The following is a 10,554-nucleotide window of genomic DNA, read 5'->3' on the forward strand; positions in this document are numbered from 1 at the left end:
GCATACCTGGTCTCCTCCCCTGCACAGCTGATCCTCCTCTGGGCACACCTGGTCATCTCTCCTGGGCCGGGTAATTGGTATGGGAGCGGTAGGCAGGCTCCTCTCCCTCCCCTCCTGATTGACCTCTTCGGTCTGCCCATCTCTGACCTCCGGGGCGTAACCACGCCCCCCCGCCACGAGGAAAGCGCGCGCTTTGGCTAAGCGCGGTACGCGGCTAAATCGAGGCCGGGGATACGGCCTACCTCGCAGACGAGCGATCGTGCCGCGAGGCATCTGACACTCGGGACCAGTTCCCCGCGACGACAACTCCCGCCACAAGGTAGGTAACGGACTCCGGTCCTGACAACAAGTCATTAGGTCACCTTTCTTATTCTCTAGCTGTTCTTCAGAAACAATACATGCCATAGTGCACCATGTCATGATTTATTGAACAAAAATAAAGCCAAAATGGAGAAGCCATATGTGAAAAACTAAGTACACCCTTACTGCTTCCATAGAAATTAAGATCAGGGGAGGGCTGGCAGCCTAAGGCCTGGGGGGCAAGTCTAGTCAAGTGACCCGTTACGCCACCGAATCAGCCCACCATCCATGCCCATTGTCCTGAGTCATGTAACAGGACAATGACCCCAAGTACACCATCAACGGAATAGCTGAAAAAGAAAATATGGTGTTGCAATGGCCCACTCAAAGTCCAGAGCTTGACCCTAAGAGAGCTGTGCATAACCAAATGCCTGCAAGCCTCAATGAACGGAAGAAACATTGGAAGGAAGAGTGGGCAAAATTCCTCCAAAACTATATGAGAGACTAATAAAATCATACCGAACGATTATTTCAAATTATTGCTGCTAAAGGTGGTTGTACAAGCTATTGAATCATAAGGTATACTTAGTTTTTCACACATGGCTTCTCCATTTTGTCATGTGTTATAGTTCATCTGGGGTTGTAGTAACCTAAGTTTTAGACCTACCAATGAATAGAAGTCCTGATATGTAAAACCATATAATTATGTATATATGTATGCAGTAGCGTACCTAGTGGGGGGCGGCTCTGCCCCGGGTGGTGCTCATCGGGGGTGCCACGGGCTAGGGTGACCACATGTCCCGGATCCCCGGCAGCCTTGTCACTTTTTTTTTTTACGCGGAGGAGAGAGGGGTGCCTAGCTACCGCTCGGCGCCTCCCTCAGTCTGCTTCGCGAGGCCTCTAACTCCGTCACGGTGCCGGCATGTCATGCTGAGCAGTGAAGCAGCGCAGGGCCGGGGCAGGAAGCAGCGGCAGAGCAGGAAGACGGAGGTGGTGGGAACTACAGGACTTCTGGATGGTAAGTCCAAAACCTTTAACTACAAAGGGGGAGAGGGTAGATAGAAGGGAGGGAGATGGGGGTAGATAGCGGTGGGTAGATAGTGTGAAGGGAGGGAGGGGTAGATAGAGGAGAGGGAGAGGGGGTAGGTAAAGGGGGGAAGGTAGATAATGAGAATGAGTGAGAGAATGAATGAATGAATGTGTGGATGAATTGTCTGAATGAGGGAGATAATGTTTGTGAGAAGGCATTAATGAATGTGTAAATTTGTGTGAGTTAGAGAATAAATGATTGTGTGAATTAATTATGTGAATGATTCTGAGTGTTTGTGTATATGATAGATGTATAATGTATGATTTGTGGAAAGGCAAAGATGGCACAAGCAGGATGCTTGAGCCTTGGGGACCAAGATGACACAGGCAGGGTGTTTATGGGACAAAGATGGCACAGGCCGGGCTGTTTGGGGACAAAGTTGACTCGTGCTGGGCTGTTTGGGGACAAAGATGGTAAATCCTATGTGTGTAATCTGGGTGCTGGTTAGGTTCTATGTGGGCAGTGTGGACACAGGGCTGGCTTTGAGTTGTGCAACCTATCATCTATGCCTGTAGTTTTATCTCTTGTTATGTTTCCATACATTACTATTGTATACCTGCAAATACGGGATTTGTGTGTCTGATTCTATGCCTCCAGTGCTGAGTTCACATGTGAACAATAATAATAAGAATATTAATATATATATATATATATATATATATATATATATATATATATATATATAACTGCTAACAATCACACTCCTATCATGCCAAGTCAGCTAGTACATGCTGAAATCTGGGTATGCCTGGGCATGATAGGAGTGTGATTGCTGTTAACAATCATAGATATATTAATATTGTTATTGAATTTTTGTTGTCCTATTTTGCTGTGTTACTTACTTTAAATAAAAGTGTGAGATTTTTTTTTATGGTGGGGAGTCATATTCGGTTTCGGACAGGTAAATGCTGCATTTTCGGTTTCAGTCCAGAATTTTCGCTTTGGTGCATCCCTAAACCAGACAATGAAGTGGTAGGCCTACACCACATCAATGTTTGGCTTAGAATATAGTGATAGGAGTTATGCTGCACTATTATCCATGTCTGGCTCAATGTATAGTGATAGGGATTATGCTGTACCACCGTCTATGTCTGCCTCAGGATATAGTATTAGGTGTTATGCTGTACCCCTGTCAATCTCTGCCTCAGTATATAGTGATAGGTGTAATGCTGTACCACCGTCAATGTCTGCCTCAGTATATAGTGATAGGTGTAATGCTGTACCACCGTCAATGTCTGCCTCCGTATATATTGGTAGGTGTTATGCTGTTCCACCCTCAATGTCTGCCTCAGTATATAATGATAACAGCAATGCTGTATCACCTTCAATGTCTATGCCAGTATATAACTGTGACAGAATGACCTATCATACAGGGCCCCAAGGTACTCAGAGATGGCTCCAGCCTGGCTGCCAAACAGGCAGGAACTCTATTGTGTAAACTAATCCCATAACAGGATTGCTGCCAGGGGGAGATTCAGTAGCGAAAGGGGATTAAAGGTTGGGTTGTCTACATGTACCTGTTTATCAATGTTAATTTATGTTAATTCCTGCTGTACTCAATTCAAGGTAGTTGTGTCTACTTATTGGGTACACATAGCAGGGTTCCAAGGTATGCATGTTGGCTGGTGCTGGAAGTTATTCCAGGGACAACAGGAGGCTACATGTGGGTGATCTCTGGGAGTTACTACAGCTCTCTTGGTGAACCCGTTACAAAAACGATAGAAGCTATGCAGTTTTAAAGTGTTTGTGGGGGGGCTACATACAGGATCCGCCCCAGGTGCCAAATACTCTAGGTACGCCCCTGTATGTATGTATATATATATATATATATATATATATATATACATATATATACATACACACAGACACACACACACTCACTCACTGGCCAGTTTATTAGGTACGCCATGCTAGTACCGGGTTTGACCTCTTTTGCCTTCAGAACTGCCTTCATTCCTTGTGGCATACATTCTACAATGTGCTGGAAGCATTCTTCTGAGATTTTGGTCCATATGGACAAAATGGCTCACACAGTTGCTGCAGATTTGTCTGCTGCACATCCATGATGCAAATCTCCCGTTCCACCACATCCCAAAGGTGCTCTATTGGATTGAGATCTGGTGACTGTGGAGGCCACTGGAGTACAGTGAACTCATTGTCATGTTCAAGAAACCAGTTTCAGACGATGTGAGCTTTGTGACATGGTGCATTATCCTGCTGGAAGTAGCCATCCAAAGATGGGTACACTGTGGTCATAAAGGGATGGACATGGTTAGCAAAAATACTCAGGTAGGCTGTCGTGTTTAAATTATGCTCAATTGGTACTAAGGGGCCAAAGTGTGCCAAGAAAATGTTCCCCACACCCTTTCACCACCACCAGCAGCCTGAACCATTGATACAAGGCAAGATGGATCCATGCTTTCATGTTGTTTACACAGAAGTCTGACCCTGCCATCTGAATGAATGGAATCGAGACTCATCGGACCAGACAACGTTCTTCCAGTCTTGGCGAGCCTGTTGAATTGTAGCCTCAGTTTCATGTTCTTAGCTGACAGGAATGGCACCCAGTGTGGTCTTCTGCTGCTGTAGCCCATCTACTTCAAGGTTCGACATGTTGTGCGTTCAGAGATGGTATTCTGCATACCTCGGTTGTAACGAGTGGTTATTTGAGTTACTGTTGCCTTTCTGTCATCTCAAACCAGTCTGCCTATTCTCCTCTGACCTCTGATATCAACAAGGCATTTTCGTGCACACAAAGGCCACTCACTGGATGTTTTCTCTTTTCCGACCATTCTCTGTAAATCCTAGAGATGGTTGTGCGTGAAAATCCCAGCAGACCAGCCTGTCTGGGACCAGCAACCACGTTCAAAGTCACCTAAATCCCCTTTCTTCCCCATTCTGATGCTCGGTTTGAACTTCAACAAGTTGGCTTGACCACGTCTACATGCCTAACTACATTGAGTTGCTGCCATGTGATTGGCTGATTAGCTAGTTGTGTTAAGCTTGACCACGTCTACATGCCTAAATGCATTGAGTTGCTGCCATGTGATTGACTGATTAGCTAGTTGTGTTAAGCAATTAAACAGGTAACATAGTAACATAGTAACATAGTTCATAAGGTTGAAAAAAGACCAAAGTCCATCAAGTTCAACCTATATACATATTGTGTCCCTACTGTGTTGATCCAGAGGAAGGCAAAAAACCCTTATGAAGCAGATGCCAATTGCCCCATACCAGGGGGAAAATTCCTTCCCGACTCCAAATATGGCAATCAGAATAAATCCCTGGATCAACGTTCTGTCCCTATTAATCTAATATCCATAACTTGTAATATTATTGCTTTCAAGAAACACGTCCAGGCTCCTTTTAAACTCTTTTATTGAGTTTACCATTACCACTTCCTCTGGCAGAGAGTTCCATAGTCTCACCGCTCTTACTGTAAAGAACCCCCGTCTGTGCTGGTGTAGAAACCTTCTTTCCTCCAGCCGTAGAGGATGTCCCCTTGTTATAGATACAGTCCTGGGTATAAATAGGTCCTGGGAGTGATCTCTGTACTGCCCCCTTATATATTTATACATAGTTATTAAGTCCCCCCAAGCCGTCTTTTTTCCAAATTAAATAACCCTAATTCTGATAATCTTTCTGGGTACTGTAGTCCCTCCATTCCCCTTATTACTCTGGTTGCCCGTCTTTGAACCCTCTCCAGCTCCACTATATCTTTCTTGTACACTGGTGCCCAGTACTGTACACAGTATTCCATGTGTGGTCTGACTAGTGACTTGTACAATGGTAGAATTATTTCCTTGTCGTGGGCATCTATGCCCCTTTTGATGCACCCCATGATTTTATTTGCATTAGCAGCAGCTGCCTGACACTGGTCGCTACAGGTAAATTTACTGTTAACCAAGACTCCTAAGTCCTTTTCCATGTCAGTCGTCCCCAGTGTTTTCCCATTTAATACCTATTCCCAGCCTGGATTTTTCTTCCCCATGTGCATAACCTTACATTTATCTGTGTTGAACCTCATCTGCCACATCCCAGCCCAAGCCTCCAACCTATGCAGATCCATTTGTAATCGTGCACTGTCCTCTATTGTGTTAACCACGTTACAGAGCTTAGTATCGTCTGCAAAGATTGATACTTTACTATACAATCCCTCTACAAGGTTGTTATAAATATAAAAACGTGTTTGTATTTTATGAATCTTACTGTAATTATTGAATAACATTTACTGTATGAATATATATATATATACACTGTTATGCTATCAATAACCACTATCGAGTGTAAAGTCAGAGTCCACACTCCCCCCCCTTCTCAAACAGAGTTTGAGGTGTGGATAAAATTTTACAATCTGTTGGGGCCATATTGGAGGCAGCAAAGTGAAGCAATGAGTTTAATTGCTCTTGAATTTGGGAGAGATACTGGTCTCTAGTCACAGATTCTCTCAGTGGAGTTGAAAGTTGTGGTTCACCTGGATGGCCTAGTGCCATTTTTCTCCCTGTCATTAATTCATATGGAGAGCACCTAGTGGCATTAGAGGGTGTAGCTCTGATAGCCATGAGTACTGCTGGGAGATGGTTAACCCATGATTTGCCATATTGTACCAGCATTTTAGATAACCTGGACAGAGTATGATTCATTCTTTCCACTATACCGGATGACTGGGGATGATAAGATATATGAAATCTCTGCTGTATTCCTAATAGAGAACACAGGTTTTGCATATCTCTCCACAAAACATTTTGCAAAGGTCTACCAGCATTCCTTCAGTTCGCATTACATTTGCACCCAGTATAGTACCTTCAGTGTTTTTAATTTGCCAGATCAGTATTTTCTTACTCCACTGAGCACTTAAAGTCAAGGTCACTTGTGGAATAAGAAATGCCTGAGACTGGGAACCACCAAGTCCTACAAGAAATGTCTTTTTCGCCCCAGAAGGAGGACTTAATGGTAGATCGGTTAATGTCACTGAAGCTCCTGTATCAATCAGAATCTTAGTGTGATGTCCTGCCATAATACCATGCACGTATGGACGTCCGGAATGGTCCCTTAATGTTTTACAAATAGGAACCATATCGTCCAGTGCTAGTCAATCTGAAAATAAAATTAGAGGAGCCTCATCCCCTGGTTTCAGTTTGTGGTCATTAGTAACCGCTCCTTGTACTGCCATCATTCTCAGAGCCTCCCGTGCCGGACCATACAGATTGGTCCTAGGCAGAGGGTTAGAATGATGTTCCTGACCTGCCTTTTCAGGACTGTTATTTCTTTTCATCTTTACAGATCCTCTTTGATCACTTTCTTTGACAGACCAGGGGGATGGACTAACATGCCATCCCTCAGTCACCCTTTGGTCTCTCTTGGCCTTTCTACATTCTTTCTGTCTATGACCATTTTTATTGCAATAATAACAAATCCCTCTGAAGGGAATCTCAGGTAGAGATTGCTTCCCTTCATTGGTAGTTACAATCGCAACCTTGCTCTGTCCTATGACTCCTTTCCTCATTAAATTCTGCCTGGCCTTCCCTATGATGGTCAATACCCCTTCCAAAGTATCTTTTTCCTCTGCCATCATCTGCACTCCAGGGTCTAAGTAAGTGAATTTTTTTACTAGGTATTGTAGTAGATCAGGAGGAGTTTGATCTGGTGGAATGCGGTGGGTTAGCCGATAGACTTGCTCAAATTTGGAAGCAAAAACCCACGGATCATCTTGTAAATGCACCTTCATCTCAGCAAGTGAATGACTATCTAAATCTCTGTCTCCTGTTACAAATTTGGAGACAGCTCTAAGTCTGTCTCCCTCTGTAGCCCATTTATCATCTTTAAACCAATCTCGGTCTCGATTAATAGGGCCATTTATGGGTGGATTAAATCTACATGCAATGCTGCTTGGGGCCCACATTTTAAGCATCATACATGCCTCTTTAGGAGAGAGCATATATTGTTTAACTGCTGATTCGAAATTAGACATGTTTGAAAGGACATCTGTTTTGCAGTCATATGCGGGAAAGAGGGGCTTTAACTTCATCAGCTGTTTCATCACCTTATCTCTATCCTGCTGCTGTAGAATTTTAGCAGTTTGCAGGGTGGCAGATGTCCTGCTTTTAACACTAGGTGAAACAGATAAAGGGTCCATAAAATGTGGTATTGCTGGCTTTGTTACAAGAGGGGTTAATACAGGGATACCACCATTATCTAGCTCATCCAGTATACAGTTTCCTATGTTTGTTCCTGGGTTCTCATTCTCTATAATACTTTGTGCCTCTTCTTCTTCTGCACATGTTTCCCCCTGGCTGCATACAGCAACTGGGGTTTGCGTGGCTAAACATGTCCTAAGGGATGATATCAACTCTCCTCTCGCTTCATAATTGTCCTCTAATGTGTTTACATAATCTCCATTTAATCCACAGGTTGGACAATCACTATATTTACTTGTGTTGTTTATTATGGAGGCCACAGGAGTGTGCCCCATAAGTATACGGTTCAACTGATTCCTCAATAACTTCAGCAACTTCATACAGTTCTGGATTTTCAGTCTATCTTTATTCAGACACCACTTCTTATTGTCTACTCTGCAATTCTCTTTCTCACATTGCAACCACAAGCTATGCATTTGTTTAAATTCATTTTCATTTTCCATCATTAATGGGTCAAAAGTGCTAGCTTCCGCATACTGTGCTACAATTTCCATTCTTATATATCAAAAAATAAATTATAATTTACTCACACGACTTGTGTCTTCAGACTGCAGGTAATCAAATGGTGTGCACCCCACTTTGAATCCTCGGTCTGGATAAAACGCGATCCTCCAGAAATTATGTCCGGCTTACTAATTGCGTCTCACTCTGGTTGCCTCTTAGGATCTCTCTCGTCTTGGCCCGAGACGTATTGCAGAATACGCTTCCAGCAAATAAAACAAAATTGGTTCGGTTATTTTGTCCCTTTTAGCTCACTTGTATCTGGAGAAAACTGGATTGTCCCCCCTTGCAAGTGAGCAAAAAGTGGTAAAAAAATAATTACCTGGCTCGCCAAATGTTATAAATATAAAAACGTGTCTGTATTTTATGAATCTTACTATAATTATTGAATAACATTTACTGTATGAATATATATATATTTACACTGTTATGCTATCAATAACCACTATCGAGTGTAAAGTCAGAGTCCACACTCCTTGTTTTAAATGTTATAAATATAAAAACGTGTCTGTATTTTATGAATCTTACTATAATTATTGAATAACATTTACTGTATGAATATATATATATATACACTGTTATGCTATCAATAACCACTAACTATTGAGTGTAAAGTCAGAATCCACACTCCTTGTTTTCTGCAATTAACAATATTTATTGAGAGGCTAAACAAATTAACAATACATATACAAATTACTAAAAGTTAGTATATGCTGTTACCAAACTAACTATTCATTGATTGAATGGAAATAACAAAGAAACAGCAGGATAAGCCTGTAAACACGTGATACAATTACCACTCCCTTGTGATCATCTCCACGCAGACTCAGAGAGAGAGAGAGAGAGAGAGAGAGAGTTGGCAGGACTTTATAAACACAATAAGTCCTCCTTCTGCTGAACACTCCCCTGGTAACCTATCTTCTCCAGTGACCCTTAGAGACCAAGGTGATAGAAAAGGGAAAGGACATTGCACTGGGGGAGGGAGTGGAAGGTGACCAAATGTCCTAACTGATTTGCCATGTGCTCTGCAGAGAAGAATCTCCATTAATGTTTGAGACCATTTTAAGGTCTTGTATAGAGAGGCTTTGCCCATTGGATCTCTGCATCATAACACCATTTCACTTCATTGGCATGCAGTTGGTTGTCAATCATGCCTTCCTTTTTACAAAGGTCATTAATAAATATATTAGAAAGAATAGGACCTAAAACTGACCCCTGTGGTACCCCACTAGTAACAGTCACCCACTCAGAGTATGTACCATTAATAACCACCCTCTGTTTCCTATCACTGAGCCAGTTACTTACCCACATACACACATTCTCCCCCAGCCCAAGCATTCTCATTTTATGTACCAGCCTTTTATGTGGCACCGTATCAAATGCTTTGGAAAAATCAAGATATATGACATCCAGCGATTCACCCCGATCCAGTCTTGAGCTCACCTCCTCATAAAAGCTGATCAGGTTAGTTTGACAGGACCGATCCCTTGTAAACCCATGCTGATATGGAGTCATACATTTATTTTCATTGAGATTCTCCAAAATAGCATCTCTTAGGAAAGACTCAAACAGTTTACATACAACAGAAGTTAAACTAACAGGCCTATAATTCCCCGGGTCACTTTTTGTCCCCTTTTTGAATATTGGCACAACATTTGCTATGCGCCAGTCCTGGGGAACAGACCCTGTCACTATAGAGTCCTTGAATATTAGAAATAGGGGTCTGTCTATTACATTACTTAACTCCCTTAGAACTTGGGGGTGAATGCCATCTGGACCTGGTGATTTGTCTATTTTGATTTTTTTTAGGCGGCACTGCACTTCTTCCTTGGTTAGACAGGCGACATGTACTGGGGCATTTATCTCATCCTGCTGTATATTACCTGGCATTTAATTTTCCTCTGTGAATACAGCAGAGAAGAATATATTTAATAGATTAGCTTTTTCCTGATCCCCGTCTATAACTTCTCCCTCATTACTTTTTAAGGGGCCAACGCTTTCATTTTTAACCTTTTTACTATTTATATAGTTAAAGAACATTTTGGGGTTTGTTTTACTCTCTTTGGCAATGAGTCTTTCTGTCTCCACTTTTGCTGCTTTTATCTGATTTTTACATATTTTATTTTTTTCCCGATAGCTTCTTAGTGCTTCCTCACTGCCTTCCTGTTTTAGTAGCTTAAATGCCTTTTTTTTTGCCATTTATTGCCACCTTTGCATTTTTATTTATCCACATTGGTTTTCTCTTGTTCCTGAGGTGTACCTAATAAAGTGGCCAGTGAGTCTGTGTGTGTATATATATACAGTATCTCACAAAAAGTGAGTATACCCCTCACATTTTTGTAAATATTTTATTATATATTTTCATGTGACAACACTGAAGAAATGCTACAATGTAAAGTGGTGAGTGTACAGCCTGTATAACTGTGTAAATTTGCTGTTCCCTTAAAAATAACTCAACGCACAGCC

This window comes from Spea bombifrons, chromosome 3 (genome assembly GCF_027358695.1).
Source record: "Spea bombifrons isolate aSpeBom1 chromosome 3, aSpeBom1.2.pri, whole genome shotgun sequence".
In the NCBI taxonomy this organism is placed as follows: domain Eukaryota; kingdom Metazoa; phylum Chordata; class Amphibia; order Anura; family Pelobatidae; genus Spea; species Spea bombifrons.